This window comes from Anopheles maculipalpis, chromosome 3RL (assembly GCF_943734695.1).
Source record: "Anopheles maculipalpis chromosome 3RL, idAnoMacuDA_375_x, whole genome shotgun sequence".
Taxonomy (NCBI): Eukaryota; Metazoa; Arthropoda; class Insecta; order Diptera; family Culicidae; genus Anopheles; species Anopheles maculipalpis.
Window position 1 is genome coordinate 63,641,423 of NC_064872.1, and position 21,675 is coordinate 63,663,097.

A 21,675-nucleotide genomic window follows, 5' to 3' on the forward strand; every position below is an offset into this window, starting at 1 on the left:
TTCAATTTTAGCTAATTTGATGTGTTATACGTCATTTTTATCCTCCCAACTCGAATCAGTTTCGCAAGCCGACTTTATTTACACTGATTTTAAATCGGCTTTTGATAGAGTTCTCTTTTTCTTATTTGTTATTTATTTAATTTAGTATGACGACAATAACAATAACAAGAGTAAAAGACTTATTCTTACCTAGATTTACCTTAGATTTACCCGTAATTTTATAGTCAATTCTATTTATTTACAATTGATTATGACGGTCCAATGCCGTATTGTCTATAGTCAGTTCTAGATGGTTAGAAGATTGAGAGATGCCCGATGATAGAGGCAACAGAGGCGCCTGTCTTCATACGGCAAGAACGGCGTTCAAATCTTATGTGGAACGTTCCCCCGCAGCGAGGGCTAACTTTCCAACTACGTGGTATCAGCAAGTCTAGTAAACCATTAAATGACCGTCCTGATTTTGAAGGTCGTTGAGACAAGAAGAAAAATATGTAAGGATAAGGCCATACTATTATCAGTATGATTATAAAATTTATTCAACACAAGCGGTGTTGACAATACGACACTAGACCGTCATTAAAAATTATAAATAAAATAAAAAAATAATTTAGTATGACGGCTCTACGACGTATTGTCCTCCATTCCTTATTATTAGATAAATTTTCTCTAAGGAAGTGTCTTTAGTCCTCTGTTCTGTTTATCCGTCCTTTCCATCCCTCTATCCTCTATCGCACCTTTTAATTGCTTACTTTGCTATGCTGACAATAAAAAAATATTCCACTCAATCTCCTCACTGGCCAACTGTTCTATACTTTAGGATATCCTTGATCGGCTTACATCCTGGTGTTCTCTTAATTCCCATACACTCTGTCCTGTTTAATGTAGTTCCATTTCATTTTGTCGCTTCCGAACTCACTTATGTTTGCATTAGTTTTTCGTACCATATCGATGCTGTTTTGGGCAGTGCTTGGAGAACACTTGGTGTATTGTAACGTGTGACCAGTGATTTTTCCGACCCTCTGTGCCTCAAGGCTCTGTTCTGCTAGGGTTCACATCGAACATATTGAGCCGGGTTCAGAGGTCTTTCACCAGGTTTGCTACGCGTTAATTTCTGGTTGATTCGGCCTCAGTTCTACCTCCCTACGAGTCCAGGTGTCAACTGCTAGGCTTACGCTCTCTGCGAGATCGCCGCTTCCTTGCTCAATCCTCTTTCATCGCTTCCCTTCTTTTCAATCTCCTAGATTCTCCTGCTCTCCTATCCTTAATACACTTCTATCTACCTTCCAGCTCTTTGCGCCCTCGTCCATCTTTAAATGTCCTTAATAAGCCCTCTGCGGTTGGTCGCAAAGATCCTCTGCTTCGTGCTATAATCAGTTTTAACCTTGCTGCTTACGGCACTGATTTTCATTCTTCCTGAAACTCGTTCCACTCCCATTTAAATACTTTGCTTTAAGTCTAGGGCTTAGGTTTGGTTAATTTGTTTTTATTTTATTTAAAGTATCTGTAGAGTTCCACTAGCTATAAAGTTACATTTGTGTAGCAGTAAGACAGACAAATTAAAATAAATAATAATAATAATATCATTTTTAACATTTACAAAACCAAGTACGAGAGCCATTCAGTCATGTATATTATGCAAACAAGACAAACGAATGAATCGAAATCATTCAAACTATAATCAAAACAAACACAAATCATAAAGAAAATGTGAAAAACTATTTAACAAACAAAAAAAAGCTAATAAAAAATGAAAAACTTGCAACTTGCCCTAAAATTAAAAGACAAATAGCATTAAAAGAATCAAAATAAAAAAAACACAAGTATATATGAAACTATGGCCTAGCTAGTAATAAATATCTCCACCCATCAACATCATCAATCGGTTCCTCTGGTTAGCATGCATGAAACGATTCACGTTAGCGACAAAACAAGTGACAATGTAGCGTAATTTCCTTTCACTGGCATTCCACACTTCGATCCCCTTACTGCTACCAATCTAGGGCACTGTGACAATGCTTCTGGTCGGAAAAGCCACCACCACTGCACAACACTAGACAACAATAAAAGAAAGCACGATGCAACAACGACACAAAAAAACCCAACCCTTCCCAAACAGTGGCAGAACATAGCCATTATCAGCGAACCACAAACGTGGTGGCTCTACGTGTATGTGCTTCGGAAAACAATTTGCTACTTGCTTCGTTACCCTTTACTTGCTTTACCGCTTTACTTTAAACGGTGCAGACCGGGGTACAGAATGATACGGTGAAAGAAATGGACGTTTGTTTACATTAAAAAAAAACTATGTCACACTGAACAGGGCTGTGTGTGTGTGTGTAGATTGAGGGGAAAGCATGTATGGGGATAAAGCTGATGGTGGCATAATCATTTCCCACCTCACCAACCACAAATCTGCAAACACAGTACAGCAGCAGTGTGTCCAGTGTGCAGCGGGAATCACCGTCCGTCGCTAAAATGTCCCGAGACAGACGCGCGACTTGCAATAATTATTATGCAAACCGTGCGAGCATGATCGAGTGCAAGTCTGTGTGCTCATCGACACAGCGATCGGTGTGTGGCATGGGTAAAAGAGGCGCCCGACATGCCCGACGAAACGAAGGACGAATGCAAAATATCGAATGCATCGTGGGCGCCCGACACGCCGACGGACGGACAGGGCAGGTGGTGCTGATTGAAAAATAATATCAAAATGTCACTTGAAGAGTTGTGCAATCGAGTTGTGTTCGCCGATTGCATCTTGTCCTTCTTATCTGTTTTTCATCTACCCGCGACCTTTTATCTTCCCGCTTCTCACCCAATAAAAACGAGCAAAGTGTGTGTGTGTGTGTGTGTGCAGTTGTGTGATTTCCACAGCATCTCCTGCCGGTAACATTTTCACCCTCCGAACGTCTGTCTTTGAACGCGACTGTCCATTTGATGGCTTGATAATGTTCCGGCTTTTCTTTTCGATCGATTGATTTGGTGGGAAAGCGCTAGCGGAGTAGCGACAACAAAAATAACCCAATAAAAAAAAAGGTCGCTCACCACAATTTGACCTCGATTCGGATGTGAAATAACTTTGCACAACCAACCAATCACTGCAATCCCTCGACGAAATCGATAAAACGTCAGTGGCAACGGGATGACGCTAGTTGGGATTTTCTTTTTTTTGCGTTATTCAAATTTCCCATCATCTTTTGACACATTTTCACTCGCTGCGTATCGTCACGAACTTCGCGTGAACTTTTGTGGCGATAAAACTCATCGTCTGTCATCGATACTGTGAACGTAGCCGAAGACAGAAGCAAGCGCTGCTTGCAGACGATGCAAAGAACTGAGGTTATATTAAAGATACGATTCGAATGAGGTGATGTTCCGTGTGTATTCTAGGGAGAGCGAAATTCAATTACTTATGTGGATTTCGATACGGTTTCAGCTTCTTTGCCGTTCTAAAATCGTTCAAGTATGTAAGCAGATACTTGAGCGTTTTCGTGGATTAGGCACCCTTTGCTGATTGTTTGGATGAACATTCTTCTTCTTGGTCACGACGATCATGGTTTACTACACTTACTGATACCACGTTGATAAGTTGTCAGTCGTCATTACCTTGACCTTACATGAATTTCATATATTTTTTTAGCAACAATAAACTCTAATGTGTGGCATTGTACCATCATAATTAATTAGCAATAAACTCTAATGTGTTTTTAGAAACAAACCAATATAAAGCATTAAACAGGGAGACCAATTGACCAAAACATGTGCTTTGAAAGGATCCTTTTTCGATAGGCTTATCGTACCTTGTGAGCACATTCGTGAACCATGCCACAGTCTCTATGCATGGCTCGGTGCCAGAGCCTGTTGGACACCGATTAACTCGCGAGGTTCTTGTATTCGATCACTCTACAGATGTCCTTGAAGCCTTGGTTCCACCACATCTAAGGAGTTCGTGCGCTGATTTGAATGATGTCCATCTCCAGCATATAGGACCGATCAACTCCAGATTATGTGGCTGCGGCCACCGCTACCACGGCATAGAATATTTTCTATTGTTTTGGGAGGAGTACGAGGCTTCTCGACCCGCCATGTTTGATGTAGTACAGGGCACTGGAGAGTTGTCAAACATTCCGATACGGGACCTGCTCGGAGACGCTGCAATTGGGTTTGGATATGGACCCTCGCTAGCGACAGGAGTTGTCTTAGGTACTACAAGATGATCGACAAAGAAACATATCAAGAACACCCAGGATCTGCCCGTGATAAAAACCCTCGCTTTGAACACGATTCTGCCTTTGGATGACAGAATATCCGGCATCGAAAAAACTGAGCTTTACTGGGATAGGATTCCCTTTCAAAGCTCGGAAGTGGAAATGTTTCCCTATTAAATTAAAGATTCTTTTAAAAAATAATTTTGTAATAAGCAAGTGGGATCAGCCTAGTTCACACGGCTTGACCGGAATTCATATCTTATTCGGACCGTTCCCCCGTAGTGAGGACTGAGTATCCAACCACGTAGTATCAACAAATATAACAATCGATTTGATGGCCGACGTGACCTAGAAGATCGATAAGCAAAGAAGTTATAAACAAAATGAATAGACCGTGTTTCGATTCAGATTTGCTAGGTTTTGGTCTCGATTTTTATTTATTATTTATTTAAGTAACATTTCAACAAGATAAAAAATTGGAACAATTTTCAAAGGTTAAATAAATTTAAAAAAAACTAACAAACCAGCGATTTAGACCTGAGATTTTCTTCATCCACAAAAAAAGGAAGACATATTAGATAACAGAATTCATATCTCAATATCACTGTCACCCGTTATCCTTGACACACCCAACCTTATCGATGACAGCACCAGCTCACTCTGTCAATAAAGTGTGAAGCTATCAAAGCGCAAACACTCTGTGCCTTGCTGATGCTTCTGCCTTTCCTCGCTCATAAATGTATTTCTACCATTCGATTCAAGTTGTTCTGCTGGCACTGCTCCAATTTCAATATTTGCACGCACCAAACACTCCAAGCGTTGAGATGTGATGTGACGCTGTTACTGAGGAAAAAATTCTATCCCTTTGCTTCAAAATCATTCCCAATACGTCTCGACACTATGGCAAATCGTAACCAATTCATCTACACTGCCTTATTCTGGATGAAAATATGGCAAAAAGAAAAATACCAAAACCTGAGCGAGTGTCATAAATCATGACGACGAGAACGACGATTAGTAGGCACGGCAGTTGAGCAGTTTAGATTGAGCCTAAAGATCCAGTATAGGTCAGCTAACAAACGTTATGATATGAAGCAACAACGGGAAAAAAATCCTCCAGCGTTGCATTTACAAAAGCAAATCTAAAACCTGGAACAACAACAAAAAACCATCAGCGTACCAACTAGGAAAGCTCTCGAGACGAGAATTTATATCTGCCACTGCCTATAAGGGGAAGGATTTTTTTTCCGTTTTTCTCAAGGTTTTTTGTTACGTTCTGTTCCCTTATTCCCTAGTTTCATACGAGGCCTACCTGAATGACACACTGACTGACGTACAGGAAACGAATGGCCGATTGTCATTCAGTTCCGTCTGATGGGGGTGAAAGGCGCGATTGGGACTTTCGGCCTAAAAAGTTCTAAGCACACTCTAGCAAAACAGAGGAAAGACTCGAACCATCCCCCGATCTCGCTCGCAAAACTTTCGTCAGTCCTGACAAATCACTTCCGGTGCCGGTGGAAAAGTTTTCCACCATGCTTCGCTGAGGAAGATTTTCAATTCGTTTCGTGTTTCGTGCGCTTTTTTGCCAAGTGAAAATTTCCTTTTTTTTGTGAGTGTGTTTATGTGTATGTGTAGCGATTTTCCTTCCTTGTACACGCTCGTTCCTGTTACGGGTTTGCGTATAGATGTTTCGGTTTCCTTTTTTTTTTCTATGAAAAGGAAAAGAAAATACACACAGAACCTGCTAAAGCTGTCAGATACTGTAGCTGACAGCCGGAAGCGTACGTTTCTTCACCCAAAACCTGTTCTGTTGTACATATCACACACTTTTCTACCACGATAAGAATGTTCCCGCTTTTCTAAACACCAAAGTAGGACGTATTTTAAGGATCTTTTCCCCGGGCATTAATTAGACACTTGAAACAAACGGAAACGAACGCACCGCTTTTCACATCCCTAGCTTTCGCCGTACGAATTTAGTTCAGCATCTTTGCTTTGGTTGTGTCCTCTGGGATATAAATTTTCCCGCCCCAGTATCCTCCCGATACGTGACACGGAAGCAAATGCAAACAAACAACAACCATCGATAAACGGCACAATCTACATGATCAAACGTCTGTTTCCAATGATCAGCAAGTGGAATGTTTGTGTGTTTAGCTTTTCGACAGTTTTTCCGAACTTTGGGTGTGAGAGTTGTGTTGATTTTGATTAGAATTTTGTGATAAAATTTGTGGAAATTTTTCGCAGAATCCTTCGGCCACTTAGAATTTGTTTTATCACTCAGCAAGCTGCTGGGATCCAACGAAATTCCTACTCTCAAGGTGGTTGATTCTGCTTACCTTATTATAACACGTTGTAATGGATTACTTAAGGCCTATACATTTCTATACAAATTTTACAAACCACTATCCAACATCACTCTAACTGATGGCTTAGTCGCTTTAAACGGGCGACTGATGTTCTTTAAACAATCATAAACGTCAAAAAGGCCCTTCAAAAGCCAATAAATCCCATCCGACAATACACGTCCCAATAAACCCACGGGCACGAACACGCTGATACGAACAGGCTTAGAGCGACTGAAACTGATAAAATGTCAACTGCCGGTGGTTTTGGGCCCTAGGAAAATGGTTCCTCTCCGTTCCGTAATGTCAGAGGTACCAAACGCTTCTTGAATTAATTTACAACCATCAATGTCACTTGGCACGTTCACCACCGTCAACCGGTTGATTTGCACGCTGTATGGTTGCGTGTGTGTGTGTGATTTGCCCGTGAACGAGCCTACACGAAAGACATACGGAAAACATACGCTTTCACGGATTGCCATTTTCCGGGAGGAAGGAAACGTTGAGAATATAGTTTACGCCCGTACACAAATCGACGTTGATGGTTTGGTGGCACGATGGTTTGAAAAATCAACTGCTGCACGCTAGTTGGTTTGACGTTCTGTTTGTCGTTTGGTCGAGCAGGTGTGATGGAGTGCAGCAGCTTAAAGGATTACGTGGAAAACTTTTGAATGCTGGAAAATGGTGGAACCCGTTTAGGAGCATTAGCTTTTACGATTGGAGTAGGTTTTAAAATTAGTAAAATATGGTTCAAAATACTTTTTTCATCCTTTCAACCGTGAAACTGAAAAATATTTACTCCTGTCATGTAAAAACCGAGATAATCGAGTTACTGTTTTTCAGTTAGTACTTAGATAAGGCTACTACAGCAAAATTAGGAGATAGTACTTTAAATATAACCCTGATCAAGATGATTCAGCACTCAAACAATACTCTAAATATCCATGTATGTATTGGTCAAAATCAACTCATCGTTTCCTGCGCCCATTACCAATACGTCAGAGATTCCACAAGGCAGCATTCTTGGGCCTTTGCTGTTTGTTGTGTTTATTCATGAAATTGTCAACGCGCTTTCTCACAGCTGTAAACTGCTGTATTCTGATGACTTGAAGTTATTTGTGCCAGTAACACGGCGTGCGTGCGCTTTTTTTACATAAGCGCTCATCAGCGGTTTTATTGAGGCCCCGTTCATTCTTGAAAGTATAAACTTCCAGGCACCTATAACAATTCTTAGACCAAGACCAATTTTTAGTTCCGCATTTAGATCGATTGAATTTGGTTCGAACGAACAGTCGATCTCAACACGAGCATCAATAATCTTAAACTAATCTTGCGTAGCATCTATTGCGACAATTTAATCCTTGGTTTTCTGTCTTTCATTTATGGTTTTTATTGTGCTCCGTAAAGTTAATTTGTGAAAAAAAAAATCGTTCCATTAGTGTTCTTGTCAATTGCATTCAATTAGTATAGTTATGTAGGACGAAGCAGGCTAGATGACTCTATGTAATAATAAGTATATAAATAAATAAATAAATAAATGGTGCAATGCAAAATAAGGTTGTAATTTCTGTGGAATCACCATCATTATTCAATACAGTAGACTAAGAAGGCATACCCGGCTATTGTAAGGTAAAATAAATGCAAGCTTCTAAGAGCCGAAGGAGCATGTGATGCAGCAGCTTTCCCAGTGGAGGGAAACTCGCAAATTCAACAGGAAGTTGAATACGGGACGAAGCGTAAAAACGCTAAAATGGGAGTAAAAACTCCCATAACCCCATGCAATGCGTCACAACGAGGAATGAGATATCCTGTCGGACAAGCGAGAGGTGTTCGATGGATGTGTAACTTCGACAGACTTCTGAACGGAGCAGAAACGGAATCAGGCACAAGAAGCAGAGGAGAGCAGTACTGCGACAGTCAGCGTGACGATGACAAGGTGCTCTCGTCATCCCTGGACGAAGTCATCAGTGCCATCAAACAGCCATCAATAGCAGGCAGTGATGAGCCGCCATTATGCATCGACTGATTGTTAGAATTTTAGACGAGAAAGAACTATCAGACCCATCCCTACGCATTACCTATTTATTGACTTCAAGGCGACCTACGATAACATAAATCGGACCGAACGAACTATGGAACACCATGCAGCAGTACAGATTCCCTGGGAAGCATGGGAAGGTTAGAGTGTCGAACATGCAGTCGGAAGCGTTCGAATTTCACCGGGGACTGAGGCAACGGAGCGGACTCTTCTGTTCAACATTGTTACATCGCTTCATGCGAAGCGCGGGCTTTGACATCCGGCTCATGATTTTTACTCGTTCTCAGTAATTCCTAGGCTTTGGATCGACATCTGCTGCGGTATACGAGGTAAACGAGACCAATAGGATTGGATTGGGAGACATTGTTTGAAGCAATGAAAACTATGAATTGCATCGTAAAAACATATAAAAAATCGTAAAACAGAGCTTGCATTGCTCATAAAAGTATGTATCTTTAAAAATTAGAACCATATTATCTCTCACTATTCATCTTACCTCTTATTAAAGACCCGTAGTGTCTATAAAATGTACAAACAAAAAGTTTTACCCGTTAATACAATTGTAATTGTGACTCGTGTATTTCAATTCAGCCTTCGTGAATCCTTCCAAATTATTTGTAAAATGCACCAAAACATTCCTAAACACATACACCAAATCGACCACCATTAACAAACGCATCCTCAACGCACGTGAAGCATTTCATTTGGAAGTACTGGAGCTTTCCAAAGCCACCCTTTTCCCGCTTGACTAGCCTAACCGTGGTGTGCAGGAATGGTTCAGAAGGGCTATAATTTAATTGTCGGGCAAATTTGTGTCCTGCTCAGTTGCCAGGTTGCCCACCGAAATGGAAAACCCCACACGACCGGACAAAAAGAGAAAACTGTACCCTAACGCTGGATCCTTTTGCCAGCTGTATGCATTTCCACGCAGATTTCAACCGGCGGGACAGTTTTTTTGAACGTTTTCGGTGAATGCGAGAGTTCCTCCCATATTCCTCCCATAACGTGTGCAATGGCACAATGGTCAGGAGAAATATGTGAATGCGTAAACGTTTTGTTCAACAATCGAGACAGCGCGGAGGAGAGCTTATTGTCATTCAGTACCTATTTCCGAGGATGTTCGCATCGCAAACGAACAGAGAATTATAGATCAAATTCATACGAAAATTTGAACAAGCTCAATGAAGCTGCTTTCCAGCATGCCTTATAAATTGGTAATAATTGTTACTTTACTTCTGCCTCTCAGAACAAAAGGGCTTTTTGTATTTATTTAGTAATCCTTTGAAGGACTAGGAAATGCCTATTGAAGCGACTAAAGTGACTCTTACGAAAAACAAACTTTCCAACCCGAATTCCATTGCGCCTCATAAAAAAGGCGCTCTGCCCGCATTTTCGGTCCGGTGGAAATGCGTTGACGTAAGTGAAGCTGTCATAGTTTCCATCCGTGCTACAACAGCACCCTCATCAAACCCCGAAGGTGGTGGTGGCCCCCCCATTGGTTTTGCGGTGCGGATGAAGTAATTTGACCAATTTCCAGCCGCACTCGTGTGCCGCACTTGGAACAATGATCAGCAACGCAACAAAAAAAAAAAAAAAAACCGAAATGAAGCGTTCAAACTCAGCTTACCCAGCTGTGAAATGAGATTTGTCTCCGGGAAAATCGGACTGCCCGCATAAGCTCATACACTCACCACACACCCGAAATACCCGAAACGCACTACAGCTGCAATTTAGTTTGCTTCAATCAGTGAACTCGGCCGGACTCATAAACTCGCACGCACAGTGTGACCGGTGTTTTGTAAACCATAGCCCACCCGTTTCTTTGCTTACCTTTCTCTATGACTCCTAAAGTTGTCCGGATCTTGGAACGAACGGTAGCGGTTCCGGTTGTGGCAGTGATGACACCTCAAACTAAAAAAAAAACGAAACAAAGCAAAAAAGAACAACCAGATTAGTTTGGTTTAGTTGTGATAGCGGGTGGCCAAAAAAAAAAAAAACTGGGCAGATTTTACAAATTTTGGAAGGACCCTAACGTTGAAGGTGCTTCGTTGTGGGCAAAATATATTGTACAACATTTTAAATAACCCACACAAAGCTCTTGCTTTTTGGATTGCTTTTACTTTAAACTTTGGAGTAGATTGGGCATGGTACGTTTTAAAAATCCTCGCCTCGGGTAATGCACGATTCCACGAAACAATCCATTTAGGTCATTCTAAATGACCGAATGAAAGCACTGCAGTTGTATGGTGAATATGCGTGATTGGTTTCTGTAACGATCGAAATCATCGGGCTGATAGATAAATCGAACTTTAAGCCTTCCGTATATGGCAATGGCTGACGCATACATATCGTGTCCGTTTTGCTTAAGTTATACGTCAAAATCAATGTATTTTTTTAAGACTACCTGACAATATTGCTACGATTTTTTTAAATTAATTAATTCTGAACCCTTTTTGTTCCATGTTGAAGTGTTAAAAACAAACCCTAAATAGCGAATAACTTCACATCTGCACTCAGCTATATTTCTTATTCCATCTATGACTTTTAAATCTCTGTCGACCAAGGACACCATAACTTTGAGGATAATATTCCACCATCTCCCTAATGATAGTGCCAATATTTTCAACATCTTTTATCCGAAGCCTTAACTGTTTACGGTCCCATTTGATATTGATGATGTTGTCAGCGATACAGAGATTGGTGATCGGGCAAGTTATTTGGAGTTATTTAAACCTCAACCTCAACTGCAACACATTCACACCCAGCCGGGCACCGTATGCAAGAGCCAACTACTTCTCAAAACACTCCCATGAAGCCCTAAAGTTACTCACGACTCACGCTCGTTCGCAGGGAGTGCCACCGCACACTATGGGAAAGAGTGACAGAAGCGTGGAGTAGCAATCCAGCAAGCAACAAAAAAAGAAGTACAACAAACTCGAACCCGAACACTTTACGGAATGTCTCACCGAACCGACCGGGTAGCGCCCCTGGTAGGTGGCGAGTCATCGAGTTAGGAAGAAAATTAAGTGCATAGTAGTGCCACGCAGCGCAACACGAAACAAGTCCCACAAGAAACTGGTTTAAGGCTACCTGGCTAAAGGAAGAGGGAAAAAAAGCGCACACACACAACGTGGATAAAAATCACCGATCGCTAGAGGACACTGACAGTGGCAGGCACTATCGAGGTGTGTCACTGCGACGACGCCCGCCGATCATTTTGCCGGGGCTAGAAATAGGGCACCGAGTATCGAGGTCGGGAAGGGTGTGCAGCAGAAGGAATTACTACACACCGCTTCAACACAACTGGGACAGCTCTCGTGGGTCCTGTGGGCGTCGCACCGTTTCCAAGGGTCGAAGGACGACGAAAGTAATGCAAGTAATGAAAACTCGCGCCCTCCCTGATGCTGCTGGGTCTCGCACTGCACGAGCCAGAGTTACAAAGTGTTGCATAAAGCACGAGACGCGATGCAGAATGGGGTGAACCGAACAAAATATAGTGCAAGCAATTGATCGAGACCTATTTTCGACGCTCGCTTGTAGCTAATGTCATTAAGCTGATTAAATTGTCGCTTCGATGGGCGGATCGTAACGTGGGCCAATGGTGCCATGCATCGGTGCCTTTAGGCGCCTTGCTGCAAAGGTTGAAGTGGAATTGCATATTACGCTTGTGCACTGTTCGTTATTAAATATTATTTTTGCCCAGCGCAAAACGTTGCACGTGTTGAAAGTGATTTATTCCGACTTTTTTTTTTAAACAATTGTGCAAAGGCTTGCATACATTCGGGCGCGTATGTTAATTGCGTAAAGTAACGAGCGTTCTTTTCATCATGAATATTAATAAATTACGCCCAACCAGCCGTCCCTCTACCGATTCATCGTGCCCATTTAGGCTTCAGGATACCCTCCTCGTGATAGTGTTGAGGAGAAAAACATCCATCCCACGTTAAGTAAACATGATCATAAAAGCCACCCGTTACGCTGGCAAAGATTTCTTCCGGCAGCATCAGCGTTAATTCGCGGGTCGCTTTTTTTTTCGGTTGCCACCATCGATCGAGTTGACGGAGCTTTCGTAATAATTTTTGACCTCATACAGTGCCATACCGTGCGGCGACAACATAACAACCATAACGTACCGGCGCTTAAAGAACACGAATTAACAACATAAATGGCATCGCCCGGCTTCAATGCGGTGAAGGGGAGGGTGAAAAATATTGCAAAAACTACCGCACACCCACCTCGCTCCTTTCTCACCTCAACGCCGTCAATGGGTCAAAGCCAATAAAAAGAGAACACTGCCAAAAGGTTGACAATCTCAACCCCCAACCAACCACAAACGCCACGCATGGTTGGCGTTGACAGGCAAGGCGCATGGTGATGATGATGACGATAATGATGATGCCTCCGCTGCAACGCTACGACGGCCTGTCCGACTGTCTGTCTCTAAATGACACATAATGATGGTGAGTATTGAATAACCATAAATCACCCACGGTGGTACAGTTGAACTGCCTTGATCTCGACCGGTCTGTTCCCGGGAGGAATCGGTTTTTGTGTACACAACGGATTGGTGCGTTTGATGGACGGGTAAAGCATTCGCATGAAGTCTTCAGGGTATTCGCAGCGACCCACGACCGCTTACAAATGGCTGGGCTCGAAGCGTAGAACTGACGACAAATTTGAGCAATCGTTGAAGAAAGGTGAGGGATCAAATGACGCCTGCATCACGTCGGTTTTATGCAACATGGTGTGCTTTGTGTAAGAAAAATGCACTTTCTTTGCCAGCGTATGGCGGAATGCTTGATGTAAAAGACTGGAAACTGGATGTGAGAAATCAAACAATTTCTTGTTTGAAATTTAATGATGCCGAGATGGATTATCATTTTTAAGAAGAAATCTTGAAAGGTTACCTTTTTCCTAGATCTCTGGGCCAACTAATTTTACAGCAAATAATGCCAAAAAAGAATTCTATTGAAACACTCAAGGTATATTTCTTAAAGGCCCACGAATTTCTAGGAAATCTGAAACCAAGTAGGAACCTTTTTATTGTACAATCCTTTCAGAAACGTACCTCAACGAGGATGCTAATTGCCTTCTAAAATCGTATCAATTTGTACCCAATCAAACACGCTCCCGTACGCTAGTAGCACAAAAAGCTACATTTTCAAACAAAAACCTACCCACCACATCCTGCAACAGGCACGTGTAACGTCTTTCTAACATCCTGAACCCATCCAGAACGTTCGAAATGATAAACAGTAACAGCTTCCATCCATCTAGAACACGGTTTCACGCCATCGATAACCGTCGTACGGGGAAAAGCGGAGAACACCATCGAGCATGGATGGAATTCAATTAATTAAATTCCTTCGCTTTTCCGTTTCACAAACCACAGGAGAAAAACACAAAAGTCTCAAAAGTCACAGCGCAACAACACTGGTTTCCTGTCGTGCGAAGAAGGCTGTGTGTGAGGGTGTGGGTATGGACAAAAATAAAGAAGCATTCTATGGCATCGCAACAAGAAACATCAAACATTCACCAATTTTTGTCTCGAAAAAAAAAGAGGAAAAACAACATAAGTCAAAAGAAGGAGCAGTCGAACCCATCATGACCAAAGGAAGTAGCTCCATGTACTTTAAATGTGCGCATCAGATTTTTTGTTGTGGTGGCGGGAAACATTTTATTTCCTTTGTGACTTTTAGTATCCCTTTTTTTTCTTCGTTTTCCTTTCCATGCCATCGTTTTCCCTGTTTCTAAGAATCGATAAAAATTACACGTGCCCGATAGCTTCGATCCGATCCGTTCGTGGTTCTGCTCAAATCGCTCAAATAAACACAATTTTGAGCATTTAATCTCCCTTCCTCGGTCGCATTATGCTTGTTATCGTTTCGAATTCCTTAAAATAGCTTGTTTTCGTGATGAAAATAGCTCGCAGGCTCGAATACGAACGAGCCGTAGCGATCGTAGTCAAAAAGCGTCGGCAACAAAGTAGCAAAGCATCAACCAACCAAACGCCGCGGCCCGGAGCAAAACACGCTTCCGCTGTAAACTTTATCGACAGCAAAAACCGCACAAGTAGGACGAAGCGTTCATTCCCATCCCAAACCACACTCAACGTGTAATCCGTGGGATTTAGCTGCAGCACGGCGCCGGTAGAGGAAAACATCCGGCCATTCAAGTCATCTTTCGAGGCAGATTTTGACACCCGTCAAACGATCCACATCCTCGCGGTGGGATCGGTTCGGAAGCGTGAAGTGGAGTTTTTTTTTTTAATAATAGCACAAAATGCTCAAGTGGGCGAAATCTTTGGTATCCGGTAAACTAAGTGGATGTGTGTTTTTGAAAATAAAATTTTGTTTTGTGTTTAAACAATTACATTTGGAAGTAATGCTCGGTGTAAATAGATGCTTGAAAACGATTCAAAATTTATGCCAGCAATAAATTCGCTTCCAAGTGGTTGTTCACCCTCAACGAAGTGCATCCGCTTCCTTGGTGCATTCTGCTCCGTGCGGAAATAATATAGCGTGCACCGTATGACAGCTGTCAAGCCTGGACGTAAACAGCATGCAACAAGTACCTCCCACGAATGCAACGGATGTCATTTATCAACGGTACTGCATGTCGATAAATTATTGCAATTGCCATCAAACCAATATCCTTGTTCGATTCTAAAGGATGAATAATGCTCCTTGTAAGACGCATTTAATTTACGCTCTATTACAGGGATTGGCAAGGTTCTTCCGAACATTTCGTCTGTATTATTCATCGAATGCACAAGCCGATTTAAAGCTCTCGCTTGAAGGAAGAGGAGTAATTAAAACATACTTTTTATAGCCAAATTGTTTCACGCACATTCAAATATAGTTCAAGCATTCTGCATTCGGAATTCTGCTAACTGCACTGTGCGACATTGAACTCGGGTGCAGGGTTCTACTCGTTGCCATTCTCCAGCCTAAAACCACTCACAGCAAACTCGGTACGAAACTTTTCTACCGTGCCGTATCTCAAGCCTGTCAGATTGTTTCCTCGTTGTGTTTTGGTAGCTTGATATCTCGCAAAGGACATCTGGAGCTCAGGAAGCGTAAAAGTTGAGCACCCGTATCCGGGGACACCTTATCACAGATCTTCACCCGTGTTTCCACCCGTCTCGAACCGTCTGCCGAGCTCGGAGCATTCATGCTCTTTGCCGAACGACAACGACGACGGGTAAATCTATAATTACTCCAAATTTTCAAGGTCCCTCGAGGCAACTTACGCAACACAACGGCTACGAGAACCAGACGTCGGCGTCAGCGCTCTATGGCTTCACTGTAAGCTTAACTTTTGAGCAAGCCAAACGGCAAAAACTGCCACAAAAGTCAAAGTCTAGATGGCCCTGATCTGGCTGTGTGCGACCGACTAGAACTCTCCGATCGCATCGTGTTCGAAGCCGTCACGATGACATTTTGTCAGGTACTTTACTCTGAGCAGTGAGTTCGCAATAGGATGGCGAGCCATTCGTTCTCAACAGTAAAATTACCCAGTAAACATGATTTATGAAAAATGACCTCTCATTGATTGTTTGAGGGTGCGTGGGTTGTGTGTCGGTGCAGGCTTCGCCACTGACACACGAACACCGAAAAGTCGAGCAAGCAAGTGGTGGAAAAATAATAACGAAAATCGTTGCCGTCAGCAAAACAAAACAAGAACAAAAAACCCCTTACGACCGCTACTATTTTCGAACCACTGAAGGCACTAAAGGTGCCCAGCGCCCAGTACGCCCTGGTCGGTCTTCTCGGTTAGATAATTAAAATTAATGATTGGTTGGCCGCATGGGATGGCCAACGCAGTAAGTGGCCACAGATACACTGTGAAAGGAGAGTGTTAGGAACGTGCAGGCTTGATGCCGGCAGACCGTGTGAGGTCACTTACTGGGTGTGTGAGTGTACTGTACTGTAAGTACACTGTACCGCAAACCAGTAGTCAAAAGCGACTCAGCGCATTGTGCTCTCCGTACTAGCGCACCACCTTTTGTCGTTACACGCGGGCACCAATTATTAGCGACTAATTAATAATAGAGAGAAGTTTTGTGCAGTAGCACACCGCACACCGGTATGCGTCCTTGAAACCGTTGACCTGGTAGCACCAACTTTTTTGAGACCGCAGGCACACGGCTTTAAAGGTTGAAGTATTCCATCAAACTTAGCGATCTTCCACTCTGGCAGGACAAAGAGAAAGAATGTTAAATCAGGCGAAGGACATTGCAAAGAGTAATTCGTTTGACAAAGGCACACCTTAATGGAGGCATCTGATTTGAATCCTGACTACGGAATTCCAAAGAGATATTACTTTGCATAAACTTTTGAAACTTCGACTTGGAACATTACGTTTGAAAGTTACCTCTATCGGGGCTGATATTCGTCAACTGATCTGGATCACTTTAATACCCGACCAGAATCACCCCGAGCAGTTGTTTTTCTCCGAGGTGATATAAACCGGCAATAAATCTGGGACCATTTACAATTTGATAAAGGAATCCTCGTCTAGTCTCTCGAACTTCGCCCCGATTGACTCCCTTCACCCTCTTAATGACTTCGAACCATCGTGAAGAGCTTACCACAATTATGCTCTAGATTGGATACCGTTGCCCCGCAGGTGAAGGTGAACCATTGCCGTGCGGATCAAACTTTCCCATTTTATGTAAGAACCAACACTTAATCGTTTTATTGGCACCGTTTCACAACACTGCAGCAATCACCCACAACCCCAGCCGAAAGAGAGTAAACAAATTTATAGACTGTAATTAATCACGAAAAGCGGTGCACATTCGCTTGCCGGTGATTTTGCGAAGTAGTGTAGCCGACCAGATAGTTCGGCAACTTTGTCCCGCGCGCGCGACCGGACAGACGGGTGGTAGAGTCCGGAAATCTTCGCCACGGGAAATGGCCAATATGGAAGCGATTTGTTTGTTGCTGTGCTTGGTGGAATGGATGGAGCTTCGGCCGTACCGTACGCGTGTCGACTAATTGGGCCATTTTCATCGTGTAAACATAATGTGCTCCCAAAATAAAACTAACTCCACGCGAACTTTTACGCACCGGTACGGTTCGTGGCGAGAGGCAGCCCTTATGCTTGTGTAAAGTAAACGAAGGGCTTGCGTAAGCGTTCGCTGGGGTAACCTTACGAACTGTCCTACTTCTTGATCTAGATCATATTTTTAGGCCCACGTCAAAGTAAATGATCTAAAAGTGAACGGGGAACTTTATGGAGCTTTTGACGTATGAAATAACTGACGGAGATTTATTTTGGATATTTTTTTTATGTTATGGATTTTTCAAAATTTGGAAGCCCGCATATCATCAAGATCCTTCGAATTTCTCCAAAAATGTAGAGCACGAAAGCTCATCACGGTGACGTAAGACGTACTTAGTAAAGATATTGCTTTTTAAAGTGATTTTCCTGTATGTTTCGAGGGTCTTTCTTGCAGATTTCTAAGTCACCCTCACCTGTTTTTTTCTGCCTGATTGATCCTAACCTAGCGCGATAATTGCCACCCCGAATCCGCTTGACTCAAATAGGTCAACTCCCGCTTAAACCGTCTTGGGATCGCTACATTTTCAACTGCCATTTGGCATTTTTTTCAAATGATTTCGTCGAAAATACACATCTTCAAAACGAACGTTGCGCAATCGGACCGCATCGATCACGGCACCATCGCGATCGCTAAGTGGTGCAACGACTCCTTTCCGCTAGCACAGAAAAAAAAGAAAGCCTTCTGCACTCACTCAACCTCGCGTAGAAAAGGGCCCATCAGATTTGGACAGATTTGGAGCAAAACATTTGGCCAGATCGCGCTCGAAGATAGGGGAACCCCACACCAAAACCAAACCGATCCAAATGGGAAACGACCCAACCGAATCGGCGTCCCATACATCTCGATGGTCATCGTTCGATTGTTTCGGTTTCGTGTTGGCTTTTCTTTCCCTTCTTCCCCACCTACCTAGCAGCTTATGGCGAACGTCGTCGGCAGGCCACCACCAAACAGCAGGAATGCCCAAGTGTCAATCATGCCAAACGGTACACCGATCCAACGTAAAAGAAAACAATCTTGGAAAGTATGCGCGGCAAACATTCACTCAAATTTGATGTTTTTCCTTCAAAAATTGCTATTTTATGAATGTAAAGAAACGATGGGAACACACACAAACAGGCATTCACAATGGAATGGACACAATAGAAAAACTTGAGCGAAATGTTTTGTGTTCATGGGAAACGATTTGTGCCTCCAAATTGGCTCATATGGTGCTGCTTATGATGGAGATGTCCACCGGACGTTAAAAATCAAACGCCGGCCGAACCATTTTTGTCTTGGGTGGCATTATTGACAGTTCAATGCAGGAGGTTGACCACTCCGTATAAGCGATGAACGAAGGTTTTAAGAATAGTTTTGTCGTCGAATTAGTTGGATCATCCGGATCAGTTACGACGATGAATAGAATGAGAGCTTTTGTTGAAGATTAAACGTGCCGGTGTGCATTGTTGGCATGGAAATGATCTATGATAGGTATTTGATGTGACGAGCGGGACATTTATAGTCATTTTGAAGCTTTCAAATGAGCTGTTAATTTTATAACATTTTCTTTCAGCTATTGGAAGCGATAAATAAGCAGTTAAGCTTAATTATTCCACTATTAACTCCCGGAAAAGAAACTTCAAACCGTATTGATGGAAATAACTTATTCAGTTTTACGACTGATTATAAATTACTTAACCTTTAGCATATTAGCGAAACATTATCTTAAAAACAGAAATTCTAAAGAGAAGCTTAACGCTAGGGTTAGTTAATCCAAAAGCACGTCTTATAAAAATAAAAAGTTTTGCTTGTAGTTCACAGCTTTAGCTTTTTCTTGGCTTAACGATCCCCTCATCTAATGGCGTACTGGAATTACTGATGTGACGTAGTTCGGTAGTAAGTCCCAGCAGCGGGAGAACGTCCCGGATGAGATTTAAATCTTCGGTTCTGTCGTGCGAAGACCGGTGTCACTTTACACAGCTTAAGCTCTTCAACTTAAATATGCGTATGGTTGGTGTGGCGAGTGAATCACTTTAAATCAAGGCTGTACAAGCTTGAAATTCTTCGATTGCTTTTATTTGCTTATATAATTACCGCCTTATGCAGTTCGTTTCCGTAAGATAGTTTCATTACGGAACGACTAATATTTATAACATTTTCTTGAGTGCCCCCACGAGTGCCCTTGCACTCAGTCCGAAGGTTCGTCTTCGCCGATCCGATCACCTAGCGCCGATCGCGTTCGGTTTATAACATCAAGCTCGAAGTTGAGTTTGAACAAAGACATTTCTTTTTCGTTTCTTTACTTAGACTTTAAGGAAAGTTTGTTTTAAAAATCCCCCATAATCCTCAAAATATATTGCGGCGGTGTTTACAGATATCAGTCAATGGCACTCAAACGAACAAATTTTTCAAATTATCTTATTTTGCGACTTTTATTCAACAAACCTCATACTCTATAACAATCGTTCAAAGGAGCCAAAAATCATCCCTATTACAGACACAATCTGACAGCAAAAGATGCAGCTAAAAGCACATTAAAAAGTGGTAAAACAGAGTACGTCTGAACCATAACACATTCCTTCATTTACAATCTCAGCACAACCTCTGCAACTCCCAACCGCACCCAGATAACCGAAAAAAAGCCAACCGGAAAATATGTTTCTCTTTTTTTTCCTTTACAACTAACGGTAGCAAGTGTCCGAATGGTGGCGATAAAGTGCAAAGTTTTAAACAATCCCTGGCACGACTGGCCCTTCCGCGTTTCCTATAGATTTTTTTGATAATCTCTCTCTCTCTCTCTCTCTCTCTCTCTCTCTCTCTCTCTCTCTTTGCTCTTTCCATTTGACCAACCAAATTAATGTACCATTTGGAAAAAGCCACAGCCCGCATCGAAACGCGTACGATTTAGAAAAGCATTTCAACCCTAACATTGACAGAACGCAAGCACTGCTGCGGCGCTTTACGTGCGCTGTAATGTAGTTATGCAGAACGGAACACGTAGAACGAGCAGCGATGCAGACGCATCTCCATTTTCCACACCGTTCAAAAGAAAAGTTTTCCATCCGTATCGCGGTCCCGTCCGACAGTCGGGGAGTAGGTGTAAAAAGCACGATGGAAATTAATTACACAGTTGCTCGCGTTCTATCACCAACAGAAGCTAACCGGATGGGAAGCCGGGAAGCTGAAGCGAGTGGAGAGTTGGTGGGTGGCGAGAATGCATTGGTATTCCAAACGTAAAGAAAAGCAAAACATTTTTTGACCTTGCGTGTGCCTCGTGCCAAAGTGCTTTCCCGATACCGTTCGACATAATGCGCAAGGTGCATTAAACCATTCTTCTTCAATGGAACAGAAAAATTAACGGGTTTTTTTTTAAAGACTGCACCCTTAACGTTAAACTAAAACTGTACGTTTACCGAATGGAAGAAAAATCCAAGCTTCGGCGTAAAAAATAACACTAGAAGTGGAACAAAGAATCCCTTACTTACTTCATTTAGACCCTTCACGATAATGGGTTACAATTTGGGGTTTTTTCTCTCATTCCCTTTTTTCAACTATGGTCAGTTTTATGTATTTTTTTATGTTGGTACCACGCTTCCACTTCGGGCATTGCATAATGGAGGATAGTTTTTTTTGTTTTTTAATCGTCCAATGTACCGTGGTGATTTTTCCCTCCGTAGACGTTTCATACAGTCGCATTTTGGGAGTCCGAAATGCCACGTGCTCGTTTGAAACATCGAAGAAAGTTCAGGAAGAGTTCGAATGGAAACCGCTGCTTATGATGCACTCAAAAAGGCTTAAAATGTAAACGTTGGAAAAACTCTAGCGCGAAATATTGCTGTAAGCGCTCAAAGCGTGCAATTGTACAGCTGACATAAGTACTTCATTAGGGCAGCGAAGGTGTTGATTGGTCAGACGGTATACACCTCATTTAGGGTACCGTTTATACTACTTACCGAACATGATGCTGATGATGATGATGATACTGGTCTGAAATCGAACCTCACATATTGCATGGGGTTTGGCAAACAATTGACC

At 42.4% G+C, this 21,675-nt stretch overlaps 3 protein-coding genes across 3 annotated transcripts in view; 1 reads left to right on the forward strand and 2 right to left on the reverse strand.

Moving 5' to 3' along the window:
- LOC126561302 (uncharacterized) overlaps positions 1-10,457 on the reverse strand; it is a 60,030-nt gene extending 49,573 nt beyond the window's left edge. The window contains exon 1 of the mRNA XM_050217357.1: positions 10,422-10,457. The gene's annotated coding sequence lies outside the window, so the exon portion shown is untranslated. The remainder of the gene's footprint in view (positions 1-10,421) is intronic.
- Positions 1-21,675, forward strand: part of LOC126563129 (coatomer subunit zeta-1) — a 558,371-nt gene that overhangs the window by 368,710 nt on the left and 167,986 nt on the right. The window lies entirely within an intron of this gene.
- Positions 1-21,675, reverse strand: part of LOC126561377 (trafficking protein particle complex subunit 11) — a 411,048-nt gene that overhangs the window by 316,533 nt on the left and 72,840 nt on the right. The gene's annotated exons all lie outside the window — the stretch shown is intronic.